General features: G+C 42.7%; 1 protein-coding gene across 1 annotated transcript in view; it reads left to right on the top strand.

The window, feature by feature from the left end:
• Window positions 1–20,726, top strand: part of GFPT2 (glutamine-fructose-6-phosphate transaminase 2) — a 105,449-nt gene that overhangs the window by 9,818 nt on the left and 74,905 nt on the right.

Genomic DNA, 20,726 nt, shown 5'->3' with positions numbered 1-20,726 from the left:
CAGCGCCAGCCTCGCTCTGGTCCCCCCAGACTTTCCCTGGAGAAACCCCCCAAGACCCAGACCCCTGGGTCTTCCTATCTCTCCCCCAGCTCCCCCTCCCCCCCCCAATCTGTCACAGTGTTTCAGAATCTACATATACTTGGAGGCCGCTATGTAAGTACTAAGTATTAGTAGTTTTGTCTGACAGTGATAATTTCCCAAAACATATTTGGGGATAAGGAGATTAACATTATAAAGGAGGCTTTATTTAGGCCTTTTAGCAGCCAGCCACATAGTTAGTCCTGTTTCTTAGTCCTCCCTCTCTTTTCTTTTCTTTTTTTGTTTTTGTGGTACCGGTTTTTGCACTCTTCAGTCTCCCTCTCTCTGTTTCTAATGTTTATTCTTTCACTCTCTCCACCCTTTTCTCTAGAAGCAGAAAAATACTTACTGGAAGCCTGAGCCCATCTGTGCTCCTGTGCTGCAGCGCTTGCCCCTGCAGTGGCTCCTCATGTATGATCTTAGTCAGTTTCATATGCCTGCCAGAACAATGTTCAGGTGTGCCAAGATCTCAAACAGCCTATCAAATGAGTAGGTTTCTCCCACTTGGGCATGGCAAAACAAATGAAACAAAACATGATTTTGCTCTCTAAAAAATGCCCTCACGATATTTGGATCTAACACCTTTGTCCCCTCCCAATAATTCTCTTTCATAAAAGCCTTTCTAACTCGTAATCTAATAGAGCCCTTAAACTGTGATAGCATTCTCATAATTCTAAAGTGTTTGGGACTATAATCTAACTCAAATGTGTTAAATTGTTGCAGGTTATGATCTCATTGGATACTGTTAAATTAAGCAGGGTTGGGTCAGGTCAGTACTTGGATAAAAGACCTGTGAGGAGCTAGAGGAAATGATGATGGTGATTTAGAAGGTGGTACTTTTTCTTCAAGGAGCACTGAACAACTGCCCTAGCATAACACTCTGTAATGCTGTGCTGCTAGAGATGCTGTTTTTGAGGAAACTTACGTATGTCAACCCAGGTGTCCTGGGTTATAAATTGAGGCCAGATCCCGTTTCCATTCAGGTCAAGATAGATTATAGCTACTTAAATTCCCCCTGCATTTCAATATTTCTCACTGTCCTCAGCTTCTGTTATATTACTGTGTGTGGGTACAGTTGTCACATTCCTCCCAATTTGCAACTATTTCAGTGGTGAGTGAATTGATATGTGCGTATGTTATGTATAATCTGTATGCAAATCGTGTGTCTTTGGACAGGCCATCTATGTAATGAGAGGAAGTGCTATGCTGTTCCTGAATGTGGGGTCCATTTGTTATGTTATGGAGGACTTTGAACTTAGTTTACACTAGTATGACTTGACCCCTTATACATTATGCAACAAGTAGAATTAATTAAATATTCTGACTGCTCTTTGTAACTTCATAACTCAAGTTTAATCTTGTGACTAAAAATAAAACCTGTTTACACTAAGGTCTGTTACACCAAATGAGCCTTTTTGTCCTCTTTTGTAGTTAATCTCTATAGCTTCCTTTTGTTTCTTTTTATAATTAATTTTACAGAGATTCAGCAAATTAGTATGGTGCATAAGGCCAGAATTATTTGTATATACAGTTTCTGTAGCACTGTTAGTACCTATTACACATTAGAAATGGCATTTTCAAAATGTATTACATTTTGCTTAGTGCTAGCTCGTTGAGTTTTATATATAATATCATTATCAAATGGGGTGTTTGGGCACAAATAGCCATTAGTGGTGAGAGAATAATATTTAGAAAGTGCACTATAATCTTGAGAAAACTAAAGATATGGCTATGCTGCAAGTGAAGATGTAATTGTAGAATGGGTAGACTCCCTTACTAGCTTTAATCTAGCTAGCACAGGTAACAATAGCAGTGTAGCTGTGTCAGCATGGGCTTCAGCACAGGTGAGCTGCCTGAGTACAAACCTAGGGAGCCTGGATACATACTTGGGTAGCTCTACACTTCTATTATTACCTGTCCTAGCTGGATTAAAGCTAGCATAGGTACACCTACCTGTGATACAATCACACTTGCACCTGCAATGTAGACAGGGCCTATAAGCAGTTTACTCTTTCTTGCTGAGTTGTGTTGTGTGTGGGTTTTGATGTTTGGTTTTGTTTTTATGGGGTTTTTGGGGGTACCTCAGCAAATCTGAATGCTTTGTGGTTGATAGTTAAGTTCAGATATTTGCTTTGCCCAAACTTTTCCTTCTCTTTCTCTGAGTTGACATGAACCTTTCCTGAGAGACCAGGGAGGGCGTTGTACTTTGGTACGCACTTGTCTAACAAGGCCAGAATAACTAAAATATGTACTAAGACTTGCAGTCTTGTACCTTTGTTAGAGTGCACATTGAGATGAGGCGGGTTGTCCACCTATGCATCAATAGGTGGACAACCCGTATCAGTGACTGGATCCCCAGAGACCACAAGCGACTGCTGGGCAGACCGAAAACACGCTGGGCTGATCCCATGACAAAACTCTGGCTAGAAATGGAATGAACGTGCTCGCAACAAAATAGAATGGTGTGCTGTCAACTTGCGTTTGTGGAGGGACGGATGAGGAGAAGCCGGACGAAGGTGACATTGAGATACTTCTCTACTGCCCAGATGAGTTCCTCATCTTGAGATCCCATTTGCCCTCACACTGGATTTCTCACACTGCTTTCTGTCCCTTCCCCCAGAGATCAATCCTTTCACCGTTACACTGTTTCCTTGTCGGCTTTTCCTTTTCCTCTGCCTGAGGTCCTGTCCTCATTTCTCTGATGCCAGTAAGAATTCTTTATACTACCAGTGTCTAGATGCTTCCTGGAAGTGACCGTTCCGAAGTGCAGCATAGTAGACATGTTTCAGATGAAAGTACAGAGCTGAAAGGGGCTCAGTGTGAAATGTTAAGTGATTGCATTAGGACGAATAGAGGACAGGTAAGGGTATTTATTGCTGCAGAATCGCATAGCATCAGTTATTGTAGCAGAACTTTAAAAGACTGCGTAACTTATGACCAATAATTTTAGTAACTATGCTTGCTTAAAAATCAAATTAACGTCATGCTTCAGGGGAGTTGATCACTATAGGAGTCAGGAAAGAATTTTATTCCACATTTAGAGGAATACATAATTGTCTCAATGCATTAAGGTTTTTTTGGGTTTTTTTTGCCTTCTGAAACATCAAGCGCTTATCAAGCGCTTATCTGAAATATCAAGCGCTTAGAGGCCAGATGCCTGACTGGGTGAGCCAGTAGTCTGATCTGCTGTGGGAAGGTCTTTGTTTCTTTTGACTGATCTACTCCATGCAGTTAGGTCAACGTAAGCTGCCTTGCGTCAACCTAGATGTGGAAAAATCTTCACTTAAATTTGTCTCTCGCTGATATGTCTGTCTACACTGATTTACTATCACCACCGTCCTGAGCGGCAGACAGTTGATGTAATTAGGTAAAAGCACTTACTCAGTGTAGACACTGGGTTGCTTATGCCAACTGATAATGGCCTTCAAGAGCCATCCCACACTGACAATACAATTGATACAATTGCTCACGGTGAGGATGTGCACCACCAACACAAGGGGCCAAGTGGGCACACACGTGTGCTTTAATAACTCTGGTGGCTCTATGCCTATGTGAGTTAGGTTGACGTAATTTTGTAGTGTAGAGGTGGCCTTTGTCCGACAGTCCTGTATTCTTGGGCTACAAGATAAAATAAAAAGTAGGTGAAGAATTAATCTAAAGCAATTGAGTCTATTTTAACAACTACACTAATGCACATATTTCAAAGAGTATTTCCTCTAACTTACAATTTAAGTCATGCTCCTGGTGAGCTGGCAAGTGCTCAACCAGCTGGCAAGGGGAGTTATTTTTGCTTGTGATTGTTGAATGTGATAGATTGAGAATAGCAGGGAGTAAGAAGAGTTCAAGCTATGAATCACTGAACAGCCATCCTCTTCCTGCATTAATTCTACAGACAGGTGTGGAGCATCCCTATGTCATGTTTTTAAGCTATTTTTAAAAAGAGGATCTGCATGTGCTATTCAGCTTAGGTTGCTTTGCTCTTTTCATTATAGCAGATCAAGATGGCTGGAAAGGGGGAAGATACCTTTTATGATTAAAGAGAACATATTTGTAAAATCCGAATTGCTGTTTGATCTGAATATGTTTGTACCCTTTTTTGCTTTTCGATGAGCATTTGTGACCTTTTCTGTTTGCTTGTTTACGTGAATGTTGGGGGGGAGGAGCTTTTCTACGTGCCAGTAGTCACTGCACCATTACCTTGGCTAAGTGAAAGATTTTATCAGACTAAACTGAGACAAATTTTCCATGTGCATTTAAAAATAAATCAATTCATTTCCAAACAGCCTGAAAAAATAAAGGTAGTGGAAGTTCAGTTTCAATGTAGACTGTGAGCAGGCTTGGGAAAAGCATGGGAGTTATTGGTTCTAAACAAAAAGTCCATCCCATGCTGAAATCAAATCTGTTGTTGGAACTGATCAAATTGTTTGATGTGAATAACTTATTAATTGGATGTGGCCATATTTTCTCTTTACAAATTGCCCAGGAACAAATCAAGTCTTTCCCAATCCTCTTATTATTTGTAACTGTTCAACAGCAAATGACTTTTATGAACATAATTGAGCTTATGGGATTGTTCAGGAACTGCTCAGAGCTAGTTCTGCTTTGAGTAGCTGGTATTTGGAATTTGCTATTCATGCTATGTTACATGGCATGACTTCTGTTCACTGGCTGGCTTAACCTTTATAAAAAACAGTGTCTGACTAAGACATGGGAGTGTTGAATCTCCCAGCGTTTAGACGAAGGGCGGGCACTTACAGACAGGCACATAGTGGGCGATAAACAGGTTTGGAATATTTTGAACCTATGTCCTTTTATGCACAAGAGTATAATATTTAGCTAGGACGCCAGACTTAAATATGGCTGAGGGACAACGCTCTATCAGGACAGACTTACCATGCGGTTTTATCTTGTTATGGTCATACAGTAACTGCATGTGCAGAAAATGCATGGTTAGAAAAGTTGAAGTTAGATCTTTGGTTGATTCACTTAATTGCCTGATTGTCAGGACTGTGGCCAAAGAAATGTGAGGAACTGCTATCATCTCACCTAGAGTACTCTCTTATACATTGACCAAGTGCACAGACTGAATCCACCACTTTCCATTTTATTTTGCATCATATTTATTATGATAGTGCTCTGAGGCCCCCGTAAGCGTTGGAGCTGCATTGTGCTGGGCACTGCACACCCATTCATCACAGACATGAAAGAGATGGAGATGCACAGTGCTATTTTGGAGGAGTATGGTCTGCAGCTGGTTGGAAGTTTTTCAACAGTGATTTTCCATGGGAAAATGGTAATTCATGGAAACCAAAACTTTTCACGTGAAAGGGGTGGGTTTGACAGAAGTGATGTCAACAAGTGCAAGTGTGGGGAGGGAATAGCCCAATGGTAAGGATGCTCATTGGGGATAAGGTTCAATCCCTGCTCCACCCAGTTCACTAACCACCAAGATATGAAGTGAGTCAGTCTCTCTTCTGTTGGAGCTGTTCCACTTTACAGATGTAATTAAATATTATTTAGGCTAGAGACTGACTCTAGCCCAGTGGTTTGGGCACTTGGTAGAATGTGGGAGACACAAGGACTTGAACTTGGAGTCTCCCACATCCCACCTTAGTCCCCTATTCAGTCCATCTCTCTGGCCTAGTGGATAGGTAATTATTTATACAAAATGAAACAGCTCTACCAGGAGACATTGAGAGAGTCTCACTATAGCATAGCCAGGTGGTTAGGTGGGAACAGGGAGCCCCAGGTTCAAGTTGCTGCTCTGAATCATCCAGAGCAGGAGTTGACTGGTGCCTCCTACATCCCAGGTGATTGTCCTGGCCACTGGGCTGTTGGCTTTTCTGGGATGGATTGGTCTGTCTCTCCTCCCCTCATTTTTAATGAACTTTTTCAAAAAGTCTGTTTCGTTCTAGTAAGGACCGGGAGGATTTTTCAAATCCATTTCCCATTCAGCTCTTGTAGGTTCCGCTGTCCTTCTCTATCTTGCATAATTAATTTTGTCAGTGCCAAGGCTCTGGGCTGGTGTGAGGAAACGTGTAGGAATGTGTGGATACTAAGTGCCTTGTACAACAATGCATTTTCTGCCATAATTGACTATAATGGCTGCCAGTCTAAAACAGCAGCAACCCTTTGATGATATGTCAGTATGCACAGGACAGTGCACTGTATGTAGCCTTGTTCAGAGGCAGTTGTTGCCAGGTGCTAATGCCCTTCCCCATTTCAGTTTGTCTGCAATCCGTATTCTTTGCTCCATGCTCTGGAATATGTGCTTAGTGACTCCCCACCAGGGACCTTTCTGTGGCTTGAGCACAATTATTTAAAAAAACACTCTTGTAGTCTGTCTAACTCTGGCATTTCCTGACTCTTGAATGTGTAGCTGTGCAGCCTTAGCATCCTCTTCATGTAGTGGGGGAGTTTCTCATGGAAAGATCTAATCATTTTGTCCATAACTTTTGTTTGAATTCTAGGTAGCATCTCTGTGTCCTTGGTTTGGAACAATTACCATGCTATGCAAAAGGCATTCAGAGCAGGTGTCCTAGGGAGATGGCTCTTTCCATAACTGGCCAGCAGGTGGTAGCATATATTCACTTCATTTTGTTTTGTAGAGGCTTCCCAAAGACCCAGCCGGATGTCCTTTAAAACAGGGAAAGAAAAAACTCAGGCCATTTCTTTGGAGAATAAGTACATGGCTGGGGCCTCCAAGTTTTCCTTTATTAACTCTGATGTTCCTACAAGTCACTGTTTCCTTCCACCAAGAGGTGTCCCATCCAATGTTGCTGAAAGATCAATGTTGCATGCATATATATAAGAAGTGATCGTGCCTTAGGAAGTATACAACTAATGCAGACTAAGCAGAACCCACAGAGCCTCATGATAAGGAAAGACAGCAAGTCTGAACAAAAAGATTGTAGATCAGCATAAGAGACTGCAGCTTCGAGCTGAGTCAAATTAGGTGTAGCTCTTGGTAGCTCTACTGAAGGGGAATAGTCTTTTTTTTTGCCCATGTGAAAAGGTTGCTGTGCGTAGATCAACAGAGTCCCAGTTTGAGCTGTGATAGTGCATAAGATGTGCACACAGCAAATCTAGTGGGGCAGATGGGAGTATTCTGCTAATTGGTTGAGTCTGCTGTAGTGTCTAGCCACCAGTTGGCAGATTAAACATAAGGAACTCTCTCTCTCCCTTGCCCCATGCAAGATGGAAATGAGCACAAGCACTGTAAACTCTTTGGCAAGTAGCCAGATAGACTTAGCAATAAGATACCTCTTTTCCCTTGTGGAAAAAACAGTTAAGATGAAAGAGAGACAACATTATTTGAAAAATACATGTAAGTGTCTTCAAGCGCTCAGCAAAATTAACTTGTGGCTCCATAATACATCTACTCCAAGGTACTTTGAGTGGAGATATTCGTATATTGATGTCTTTAGAAATGCTGGAGCTCTGCTAAAAGTGTGTGGATATCTTTTTACAGCTAGAGTTATCACTAACACTGTGTTCCAGCGTACTCTGAAAAATATTTCAGATGTTGTTAAATGAAATTAGGGTAATCTAACCTATCGTTCCTTTGGCCCTTGACATACGGGGGAAATGAATGGCTTATGTCAGTTTCCACCCACAGCATCTCTATTTTGTCACTGAAAAGTGGACTGAAATGAGAGGGTCAGAGTTTAAGGCCAGAAGGGACCACTCGACCATCTAGTCCAAACTGGGGTTTGTAAAATGTTACAGGGGGTTCTCGGGGAAAAATTCCCTAATGGTGAACAGAGCTGTCCCTAGGGACCCTGGGCAGCACGGGGCCAACAGCCCACAGCCCCTGGACTTCCAAGAGCTAAGCAGATCAAATCAAGCGTATCTATCATACTGAGGAGATTAAAACTTCAAGATTCCTTATAAGCAGTGGAAAGGGAGGTAGATATTTTTTGCTGTTTTTAAAATTAAATAGGCAGCTAGTATTGTGTTTAAAATTATTATGAAGAACAAGTTTAAGCTTTGTTGTAACATGCGCTGTTTGCCTGGGCTGCTCAAGATCTGAATGCTTGTGTAGGAGGAACTCTTTGAGGCCACGTCTATACGACGTGCCGTATCGGCGCGTTACAATCGATTGCTCGGGGATCGATATATCGCGTCTCATCTAGACGCGATATATCGATCCCTGAGCGCGCTTACATCGATTCCGGAACTCCACCAAAACCAACGGAGTTCCGGAATCGACATGGCGAGCCGCGCACATCGATCCCGCGCGGTGAAGATGGGTGAGTAGATCGATTTTAGATAATCGATTTCAGCTACGCTATTCTCGTAGCTGAAATTGCGTATCTAAAATCGATTTTCGCGCGTCGTGTAGACACGGCCTGAGTTGGCTTCTTAAATACCTTCATGCTGTTTCACATCTGATATCCTTTGATGAAACATAGGAGCTTTGTCTTATAACAGGCTTATTCAAAGTGATGCAAGATACGAAAGTGAGATCTTGGAAGAGTGTTGCCATTTTCATAATGTAATAAAAATACTGTAATGTTAAATTTTGTATTTCCAAGATCACTGCTTTTATCATTTATACTCAGATAAAGGAGAAGATCCCTAGAAATATTCATTTTTAGGAGGGGGTTCATGAGACTTGACATTTTAGTGAAAGGGGTTCACAAGTTGTTAAAGTTTAGGAACCACTGATCTAGTCTGATCTCCTGCATATCACCACTCAGCCACTCCTACACCAAGCCCACAACCAGAATTAGCCCATACAGCCTGCAGGAGACTAAATTATTGCATGCCACAGACAGAACAGGAGGAATTGAGGCATCATCCCCTCTAGTAACTACCTTCTTGCCAAAGCATTGTGTTTGGACCCCATTTATTGAAATAATATTCACTCTCTTCACTGCCACCTGTGTGAGTGCTGAGATCTAGAGAGAGATAGCAAGGATTTTATTTACAAGCAATCAGAGCTCAGATATGACAAAACTGCATGGGACATAAGCGCTAGGATGCAGGAGCCCTGAAAAATCAGCTTGTTTGGTGCAACAGCTGGACATGTATTGTGCTAAATAGCAGGGCAGCCTAACCCCTGTGAGTTAGTACTGTAGCTCCTTAATTCTAACAATGGTTGAAAGATGCCTCCTAGACTTGGTGTTGCTGTTCTTAACATGGCTGTTCTGGGCAATTACAACTCTTTTCAAGGAGAGGCTAGGGCTGATTGTCTGCAGTACAGAGGTCAGATTACAGGACTCGAAACAACTCCAAGGATGTTGTGCATTGATAGGATTGAGGATAGAATCTACGTCCCGATTTTATCCTTCGCATCAGCCAAGAAAATGAAAAGACTGGTGTCTCGTCTGGCCTTCTATATGTTGGCTTTCAGGTGGTCATTAGAGGTCCTCAGAGGTGCCAAACTAGGGTCTGACATCGTTTGACCATTGTGAACAGGAGCCTGGGTCAGAGCTGCCCTAGGACATGGTTATTGCATAATGGAGGTGTGAGCCCTCCCTTACGTTTCCTGCTTTCACAGCCTGATAAGTGCTTTCAGATACAGCAAATTAAATAAATATTAAAAGAATTGCAATGCCATCATTTTATGAACGTGGAAACTGATAGAGCTGCAGAGGTTCAGAATTGGGATTCAGCTGTGCTTATTTTGACTGTTTAAACCTTCTGAGTCTGCACAGTTGAGCTGGAAGTCTGCTTTCATTAGATTGGCTGTGAGGTTTCCAGTACTTCCTGCTTTTGATCTGTAGCATTTTGGGACACTCCCTCTCTCTCTCTCTTTTTTTTTTTTTTAAGAACTTTTTAAAATCTCCCAGCGTCCTGTTTTCAGTGTTAGCTTAGGTCAGTTCTCGCTATATTTGAACCAGTTTGCTAGTCAACTAGCAATTAAGACCAAAGGCCCAGATTTCAAAGATATTTAGGCATTGCTACATTCAGGGTTGCAACACCCGAGTCTCATTTTCAAAAGTGATTTAGGAATGTAGGAGCCTAAATCCCATTGAATGCCAAAGTGCCTAGATCACTTTTGACCATCAGGCTTAGGTATTGCTGAGCACAGCAATGCCAAAATGCCTTTAAAAATCTGGGCCAAAGTCCCTATGCTTCTAAATAGGCCTGAAAATAAAATAACATACCAAAGACTGGTATTTATTATATGTCCAAAAGTTTCCCATACATCAGGGGTGGCCAACCTGTGGCTCCGGAGTTGCATGCAGCTCTTCATAAGTTAATATGTGGCTCCTTGCATAGGCCCCAACTCTCAGGCTGGAGCTATAGATGCTAACTTTCCAATGTGCTGGGGAGTGCTCAGTGCTCATCCCCCTGCTCTGCCCTAGGTCCTGCCCCCACTCCACCCCTTCCCCCGAGCCTGCTGTGCCCTCGCTTCCACCCCCCACCAGAGCCTCCTGCGCACTGCGTAACAGCTGATTGCGCGGTTGGGAGGCGTGGGGAGGGAGCGGGAGGCACTGATTGGTGAGGCTGCTGGCAGGCAGGAGACACTGCAGGTTGGAGTGGGGGAGCTGTTGGGGGGCTGCTGACATATTACTGTGGCTCTTTGGCAATGTACATTGGTAAATTCTGGCTCCTTTTCAGGCTCAGGTTATTACCCCTGCTATACAGTAATACTTTTGCCAGTAAATCTCATGAACCTCCCTCTTTGCTAATCTAAAAATTATTATTTCTCCCTGAAATCTCATCCTATTTCCCAGGAGGAAGAGGCTGGATGTGAACATTGCGTTCCAGTCATAGGGTAAATCTGTTATTCAATAACACTTTAATGGCAGGACAATCCTGTACTTAGATTGCATATATGTAAGAAGTCGTATGCCCAGTATATGTACCAGTATGCGACACTGTCAAATTATAAAAATTACCAACTAGATGACGTTTGTCAAACTAAATGAAAAAGGTCCATTTTGTGATTAAATGCCCTTTTTTCCCTGTAGTAAGTGGTTTGCTTGCAATTAAAAACAATGCAGTAATCCACAAGGGCTCACAAAGTCATTACTGCAGATTAGCCGGATTCTGATACATGGTTACAACATTCTGTTCTTGGAAGGGTGGCGCTTTTAGAAATATCAGTGCTGGTTCTGAAAGTCCTTTGAGGGTATTTGACAGACGGGTGTGCTTTTGACCAGCTGCAATATGCAGGTTTCTCTCCAGTGTGTTGCCTGTTACCTTCATTGTGATGACCTAGGAAGAACCACCCTATCCATGTAAACACATCTGTCATCAGACTTCTCAGCATGAATCATCTATTAGTTCTTGGTTGTGTAATGTCAATAAAGTAGAAAATATGGAGTTCCTTTTAGGCTGGACTCAATGTTATTGAAAAGACAGAATGCTATCCAGCTTTCTGTACAAAACATTAGGGATGGGTCAAGATTTAAAATCTGAATCTGGCTCTAATTTTTCCCAAAGTTTTAGGGTGTTTGTATTTAGGGTGAGCCCAGGCTCCACTGAGCAGACTTTTTTCTCTGTGAAGATTCTGTGCTGGATGGATGCGAGAGATGCATGGCTTACAACAAATCACCTCTGAAATGTGATTAAACATCCGCACAAGGAGAGAACTGGAGCAATCCTGTATTTATACCTGGTGGTATAAATGAACTTGAACCTAAGCACTGCATTTAACATGTGCACCCTTTCTAACCATGCAGAAGAACTGTAAAAACCTTGCCAAATAAACATCAGCCCATATTCAGCAGCAGAGATACCAATATCCACAAGGCTCACAGAGTTTACCAGCTCTGCTGATTGAACCTAATTGAATTGAATAGTTGTAGTTTGGATACTGCAGAACTCTACCACCAATCAACATCCTCTGTCTGGAGCCAGAGAGACTCTCACAGCTCACCTAGAAATGCTGATGACCAGAGAGCAAGAGCTCCAATTAGTTTCAGCAATGCACAGGGTATGTGTAATCCACTGGTGCCTCTGTGTTACAGGTCCCCTCTGTGCAGAGAATACGAGACTGTTACAGCCCCAGCTCTTTAGATCAAGCTGTAGAAGCGGATGCATTTATCTTTGGAGATCCCATGTTCAGTCCTTCGTATGTCAGCCAAGATGGCAGATGTCACACATACAGAGTATAACGACTAGATATAGGGGAGATCATTTCTAATTAGACAAGTCCACCCAACAGCTGAGCCATTGGATGGCAGACAGCACCAAGCATTGGAATTTGCAGACCCTGGCTGAACTCCATAGTGACAATTCCAGTAGACTTCATTAGAGTCCTTCAGTTGGGCTATGGTTTGCCCTAGTTTCTGGGGGTTTCAGCGGCAAAACTAGAAGCCTTAGGCAACACTAGATCTGTTGTTCAGTTCTAAAACCAACATGAGCAACTGAAATTGTAAGTATGAGCTAAAAATCTGGAACGTCTTCCACAATGCAATAGGTTAGTGCAGTCCTGCCAGAACTAATGGGAAGTGTTTTCTTTCCATGAGTGAATTCTCGTGCCAGAGTTACATTCAAGTGGCCAGATCCTGCAGTCTTGTTCTATTGAGTTTTGCCTGAATAACGACTCCAGGCTCAGGTCCTCTTTATTGTGCCCCTATTAAAGAAGATTTCATTTCAGCCTTTTGATGCCGTGGGAGGGGTCAGAATGACCCAGAAGGATTTTCTCTATGCAGACCTTACTAGAGTTTACATCTCCTGTCACTTTTAACAGCTGTGTCCGAGGAGTACACTTGCCTTGTCGCAAACTATATCTCACCAGAGTGGAATGGAGTGAACAAAATCCTCATATAATGCAGCAAGTGAGGTAACAGTCTGGCCCAATACCAAACAAGTGTTGGAAGTAGCCCAGAAGTAACCCAGATTGTTAACATCAGGCAGGAGTGGAGATGATCTGCCCCAGGAGAACATAGTAATAAAAACAAGATGGAAAAGTATCCTTAGCTGGTCAGGGATTGCAATTCTTCTGTCAGTTACCCCCACTGAAAACCACAGATTAGCCTTGATCCAAACTTCCTCAAGTTTGGTGGAGCTGAGGTTCAGATCAAAGCATTGGGTTCAGGCTGTCTCTACTAATTGTGGCCCAGCTCCAGGAAAGCATTTAAGCACATGCATAACTTTAGCACCTGAGCAGTCCCATTAATTTCAATTAGACTGCTCTCCCATTTAACATTATGAGTGTGTTTGAGTGCTTTGTTGGATTTATGGTCTCTCAAAATGTCACAGGTTTTCTAGCCAAGAGAAGTGAATGATACATGTCAAGCATGTGGACATAAGACAGGAAGGGAGTTCCTGGGTCATCAACTCCAGTACCCTGCTATCACAGGCATTTCTGGTTCATTTGTCAAGTTTCATCTAAAAACTTGTTAAGTTATTTTCCCCACTCCTTCTACTGAGAGGCTGTTCCAGAACCTCACTCCTCTGATGGTTAGAAACCTTCTTCTAATTTCCAGCCTCAATTCATTCATGGCCAGTTTATTTCTCTTTGTTCTTGTGCCAACATTATCCTTTTGCTTAAATAGCTCTTCTCCCTCCCTCGTGTTTACCCCCTGCCCTTCCTCCCCCCCATGTATTTATAGGGAGTGAGCTGGAAAATGGGACAAAGATGGGAATAGTGGAGTGAGGTTTTTGAGTATTAGGAGGAAGTCTGAAATAGACAAGAACCCAGTTAGGATTTCTGTGGATGTGGGAGGAGATAAACCACTGGATTTTGAGCCAGTTGATGGTTGGAGAATTAGGTCTTAAGGAATCCATAAGAGGAAGTATTTTATTCGTATATTAGTGGTTTAGTTTAATGTTGTGACCAAAACCAGAAAATGCTTTACTTATAAATGCACCCAGTTACCTAATCTTGGCTCATATGTATGTCATTTAATTTTAAAACGATCAAAACACTATTTTATTAGTAAGCCCAAAAAACTGAGGAGAAACATTCCATCCAAAATACAAATACCAGCACACCCTCTTTCCATGAAGAAAGCATGAGAAAATAAATGGGCCGAGCCCCATGCTCTAATAGCCAGCAATTAGGCTCTGTCAGATCAGTGCAGAGAGCTAATTCCAGCATCAGGGCTGTGCATGGAGAACACCTGGCTACCAAGCTCAGATGCCCACAGCTAGAGCCTGTTCTATCTGTGCCCAAGTAGATTTCAGCTGCTGTGGTGGGGAAAACTATTTTCTGTGTGGTCAGGATGCAGACTAGCTGACTGGCTTTATGGTTCAATTAAGAACATACAGACTGTTAGATTTTTAAGGCCAGAAGGTGCCATTCTGATCATCTAGTCTGACCTCCTGCAGAACACAGGCCAGAGAATTTTACCAAGTGGCTCCTGCATCAAGCCCATAATGCGTGGCTGAGCTAGAGCATATCACACAGAGACACAGATCTTGATTTGCTTGTATTGCACTAGAAGAAACGAGGGAGCTTGTGCACTTCCTGGCAAAGCAGTATATTTTGGATGATTATCCAAGCTGAGCCTTCAGCGGTTTTGCCATCACTAATTTAAATTCACCTTGTCGTACTAGTTGGTAACACATTGCCTTAGTCTTAAAGTCAGTTAATCAGAGGTAATGGCATAACTAGTGGTGGTTGTGGCTTTTTTAGTTCCATGACTGCACTGGGCAGCCTGCCCTCAGATTGGCTACAATACCCAGGATTACTGAGAGAATGGGAGACTGGTTTTGTGAGAAAAGTGAGCCGGTCAGACTCCTCCTATCTCTGGAAGTGATACTGAGTAGTACTATCTGTTTTTTAAAACAAAAAAGCAATTTAAAATTATGTGCAGCATGCATTTGGACCGTATCTGGCTTTGGAAGCATCTGCTGGCTAGGCAGACTTTGATTTAACATACTATTGGACAGAGCATTCAGCTTGCCTGTAACCCACGGGAAGTGGCACAGGCACTTTAGAGGTATGATGTTCCATCCAAACATGCTGAAAGTCTGACTTCCAGTCGCTTCCAGTCATTTTATTTTTCAGTTGTGATGAGCAGATAATCAGTGTCCCTGGTAAGAAACAAGGATACATGCATAAACAACGTAACAGCAGTACCCACACATGAGTATCACCAACAGAACAGTAGTAAAGAATTACGCTAAATATGAATTGCTAAACACTTATAACTAAGATCAGCAGGACATTGCAGAGCAGCTGCACAATCAGTACAGCTGAAAAAACATTACTCCCCTTATTAGATTCAGAGACTGCGAATGCCAGCCAGAAAATGGATCATTCCTGGTCTTTTGGTTTAATGCAGTTATTTCAGTCATGTAACTTATAACAAAGGAAAAGATAAAGTAGGGGTTGTCCATAGCTCCCATTTTACATGCTTCTGCTTGTTCAATAGTAGGTTATTTGAAGCCGAGAAGGGGTCTTATTGAGAAGGAAAGACCAGCTTGGAAAATGTTAATTCTTAAAAGAAATGACAAACTTTGCTTCAGACTTTATGAAGTACTTGGAAAGGACTTACAGACATGCACACGCTTCAGTGCCTCTCCCTTCTTGTGTTAGGGGATGTCTACACTGCACACTGCTTTCAGTGGCATGTGGCGTATGTACCTGTATAGCCCCCCTAGCATAAGCGTAAATAACAGTGTCGGTGGCTTAGGCAAGTGGAGTGAAACCAGGCCTGAAGGGTCCGGGTATGTATGCTAGAACTTACTCACCCAAGCCTCCCCTACACATTGCTATTTTTGGTTGTGTAGTGTCCCACTGCCTCCCCTCCACAGGGAAAGACTTAGGCAGCTGCTGCAACCTTTCCCCACTGCTTCCCCTCTGCCAGAGCCTTTCACTGACATGGGCAGCTACATGCCACAGTGTGGACACAGCCTGCTTTTCACTGTGGAATGTAGCTACATGTACACCGCACACTGCTGCCAGTGCTGTGTGGTGTAGATGTAGCCTTATTGTGTTGTCGCTTGCTGGAAGGGTGCAAGACAATGCTACTTTTATTCTTAGAATCCAGAATGGTAACACACTAACCAAAACCGCAGAGACACAATGCAGGCTGCTCACTAAAACAGAGAGGCACAACTCACCCTGCTTTACTACAGGCTGGCTGCTTGCTAACTGACTCTTGTTTATCCTATTACATGCTTCCCTACAGAGCTCTCTAGCCTACAAGCAGAACTAGGAAATCCCTGAGCATTTAAAGTCATAGCAACACAATTTTATTAGTATACCACATTCCCCAGACCCTGACACCTCCTCAGCTTCACAAGGGATATCATTCTTGTCTGCACCTTTGTCAGTGTCTCACTCAAATGTCTTCATGCCTCCTGTGTTGTCCCTTAGGCACCAGTCACCCACCAGGCTCCTTCTCCTTCAAATGCCCAGTTCATGATGGGTGAGCTGAGAGACAAAGAGTTAAATGTATCTATTTAACAACAAAGCAAATGTATATGTATAAAAATATTGTATAAATTTGACTGCATCCCTCTCCCCCCACCTTTCATGTTGTTTGTCATCTTAGATTATATATTCTTGGCACAATGGGGTCTTGAATTGATCCTGATTTAGACCTCTGGGTGTTATTGAAATACACGTTAATTCTCGTGCGCACACGCACACACACACCCATTGAAGTGTGTGCATGCCCAAACTCAGTAATCACATGATCTTATAGCTGTCACTCCCTGTCCTTCTTCATCTTTTGTCCCTTCCGTGTTTCACATGTGAGATGAGAGAACTCTAGAGGATGGAAATTCACAAGAATCCAAACAAACCTATTCATTCACAAACTCCTAGGAACCAAAAGCCAAGTTTTGCTCTGCTAAATGCTGCAAAATCCTGCAGTGACCAAATGCCACCACTAGAGGCTGCTGTGAATCTTAGCTATCTGAAAAGCCTTATCATCAAGGGGTGAATGCAATGGGTACAACTCATGCGAACAATGGAATCCCCTATACAGTAGGTGCCCGTCTTCTCTCTTTTAGGTTATTTTTGATGCACCTTCAAAAGTTAAGCTCTAGTATTTGGGTCTTCCTCCAAATCTTTCATTTTCCCCCTTTATTTGCACCAAAATGTCCAATGAATAAATGTTCAAAGGGATTCCGAAAATTTTGTTTGCAGAATGTGTGAATTTAGTGTGGGGAAAGATGCCCAGCCTGGAGGCTGATTAGGATCTTCACTGCAGAGTTAACCTGGGCTCTTTCTTAGGTGTTGCACATAACCTAGTCCTCCCTCAACCCCACTGTCTACATACAAAAACCTCTCACCTGAATTAAGTGGTGCTTTCAGCCCAGGGGAACTGACCCAGAAGAGGGTGAGGGGTGGGGGTTAAAACCCAGGTTTCATTTTCTCTGAGGCTGGTAACTCATCCGTTTTGCAATGAGGATGCAGGCTAAGTCATTCAAGTGCTAATAGTCCTCCAATGCCTTCCCACAATTTCTCCTACTTGCCAAGAAAGACAGACTAGTTCTCCCACAGATTTTGGAACTGTCTCTCACACTGCATACCCATGTTGACTCAGCCTGAACTTGGATGGGTCTCCACTATGAATGAGAGGTTAGCTCAGTCTCCTCACTCATTCCGTCTTCGTCCTCTCAGCTGAGCTTGCGAGCAGGGGAATTAGATAATGTCGTGGTTTATGCTACATACACATGGGTTCCGCATTTATAAGACCTAGCTTCACTTCACAGCAGCAGGACCTCCTGGAATCCAGGATTCTGCCCTGCTGACAGCTAAGAGTCTCCTTTAAATCAATTCTTCCTTACTAATCTCCAAGTAGCCTGAATGAGTAGGAGGGTGGAGCTCCCCCATAGCCACAAATATTTAGGCTATGCCTACACTGCAGTCACAAAGTTCTTCAACATATAAGACGCACATAAGCCAATTCTAGACCATGGAGATTTGGGGCTAAGAGGAGTCCAGACAAATAAGATTCTATGGCATCGCTTTCAAACTTTTCAATGTTTCTGCACATTTTGAACAGGTTAGAGTCAAATGCTTCACAACTGAGGAACCAGATAGTTTGCTATTTGCTCCTATAACTCTGACTTGTGGGTGGCACCTCATTTTTCTGTGCTCTTCCCATACTTCTCCTGAGAGTAGGAAATTGTCCAGGTCAGGAGTGAAGTCAGAGGACAGCAGTTTGCAGTGCCTTTAGGCATGTTGACACCTGGAGTAAATACAGGTGTTAGACTGTCTGGTTTCTATAGCTGAGCTATTTATGCCAGGTGGGGAGGGGAGAATACAATAAAGAGGATTCAGTGATAGGTGGATGGCTGGGAGAGGGAAAGAAGAATAGAGGGCTGTCTGGCGCTTCTCAGGGCTTGTCTACACTGCAAAACTTAGTGTTACTACGTTTGAGATAGCCTAGTTTAAGTGGGAGCAACTACACTGCAAAACAGTACTGCAGGTACACAGGGGGATTTGATTAGCAACACAGAGTGACTGGATTAGCAGAGTGATTGGATTAATTGCTGATGAGTGGTAACTGGGTGTTATCTCTTCAATGCTTTACAAACTCAGGAATCAGCAGTATTTGAGCAGAAACTGACTCATCTGCCCAGTCCCAATGGGTCAGTTAGCCTGTGCTGAAAGCACTTCTTCACTTGGGCTAGAGATTTTTGGGTGTGGATGGAAGTTGTTAGGGGTTATGATGGAGTTATGACTCAAGATAACTGTGCTGTGAAGACACACCCTTTAGTGTTGCTCACCCACACATTTCGGCTAAAAATCCTAGGCTTTTGCTCCTTAATATCATGCTATTTCCAAAGTAACACATTAACCTGAAATCAAGACCTGGAAAATCCCATGTGGACTAGAGTTGAGTGAATAGTTCAGCTGAATGATTTATTTGATACATTTTAGTCACCTGCTGCTGGATGAGTGTTCATAAGTAGCATGCTGTTTTCTGGAATTGATGCATATGGGGCTTGGCTACACTGGCACTTTACAGCGCTGCAACTTTCGTGCTCAGGGGGTGTGAAAAAACACCCCCCTGAGCGCTGCAAGATGCAGCGCTGTAAAGTGTCAGTGTAATCAGGGCGGCAGCGCTGGGAGCACGGCTCCCAGCGCTGCACGCTACACCCATAAGGGATGTGGTTTACAAGCAGTGCTGGGAGAGCTCTCTCCCAGCGCTGCGGCTCTGACTACACTCACACTTCCCAGCGCTGCCAGGGCAGCGCTTTGAAATTTCTAATGTAGCCATACTTGTTTGGCAGTTCCTACAAATAATTTGAGATCTTGCAGGTCGTTAGTGAGCAGTTAAGTGCTCGTTATGGAAACTCAGAATTTGAAATTCACGTGGTGTTGACTGGACATGAAGCTCTGTTTCTGTTCCTTGTTTAACACTAAGAATCAGGTTGCTAGTGCAAATGTTTTCATTAAGCAAGTGAATGTTAGGGAAACTTCTGGGATCTACCCAGCTCTAAGATTCTGGCACAATTGTAATAGTTGCCGTGAAACATATAATCCCCCAAAAAACTAAAGTTTGGCTAGGACTTTATTTTCAAATGGACGAACTGGGTGCAGCAGCTTGGGCCATGGGTGGAACACAGATTTGTTGGGTGGCTGGCTGTCAGGCTGATGTATGATTAGAAATATTTAACATCCAATCTGGAGTTCAGAAGAATAGCTATGTCATCTTGCTGTGAGTAACACAGAGTTGTGTTTCATATTTCCATGGTAATTGGACATGGTAAAACAAACATGTTATAAAGGTTGCAAAACTTTAGCTTTTCAAAGATAATAAATGTGCCCATTAGGCAAACAGCAGTGAGAGGAGCAAATAGAGCTCTGAAGAGGTTTAAAGCTGGGTAGATTTTAGTTAATGTTTTTAAAAAAAAATATTGGAAGAGATGAGAAGTTTTAGGAATAAGAAATCTGACTAAACATGTCTGCACGTTCCTTTCATGTACTTTAATCTTATCTGGTGCTTTCATTTCATACCATAATCCCCTCCTCTTCCAGAAACAAGTCTAGGTATCTCTTAAATTCCTTCATTCTCTATTTCAGTCTCCTAGTGCCATTGGTATTCCCTGCGGGCTACAGTGTGGCAAACCTTCTGAAAAAGAACATTTATGCCAAATAACCTACCATACGTGCTCATCACACATCCTTTCCACTGTGAACAAAAATGAGCTCCTATGAGTGTTTGTGAGAATAAGAGGGAGCTACAAATACCATTCAAGTGAAGTTGAATCTTCATTTGAAGGAGCATCCAAACTTGCTGACTGTGAGACAGTTGATGGTGGGTTTTCTGTCATGGAAAGCACTGTTGGCATTGTAAAGGGCTTTGATCATGTGATTGGTGATTAAATGTGGTGTTGGGTGAGAAGAAAGAGTGCTGCTGTTCTAGCCAATTATTTATATTTCAGTAAAGCTTGAAAACGCTGAGCATAGATCCCCATTGTGTTAGATGCTGGGCACATCGTCAGACACAGTTCCCTCCCCAAAGCCTTTACAATCTAAACAAAGAGTGGGAAACAGAGGCACAGATATTAAGTGATTTGCCCAATGGCACACAGAAGCAGTAGAGGGAAATCTCTGCTAACTGGGCTCAAAACGTTAACAGCAGGTATGAGGTACTGGGTCAGGCCCCTCTGTCCTTGAATTAACTTGTCCTTATGAAACCAAACATAAAATCCAGATGGTGCCTGAAAAAGTAATATTTGGAGTTTGCCAAAAAAAAAGAAATACAAAAATATTGAATTTGTTTTCATGCCACAGTTTTGAAGTTTATGATCTCCTTGTTTTGAAAAATTAC

Source organism: Chelonoidis abingdonii, chromosome 7 (assembly GCF_003597395.2).
Source record: "Chelonoidis abingdonii isolate Lonesome George chromosome 7, CheloAbing_2.0, whole genome shotgun sequence".
In the NCBI taxonomy this organism is placed as follows: domain Eukaryota; kingdom Metazoa; phylum Chordata; order Testudines; family Testudinidae; genus Chelonoidis; species Chelonoidis abingdonii.
This window is presented reverse-complemented; position numbering and strand designations above follow the sequence as displayed.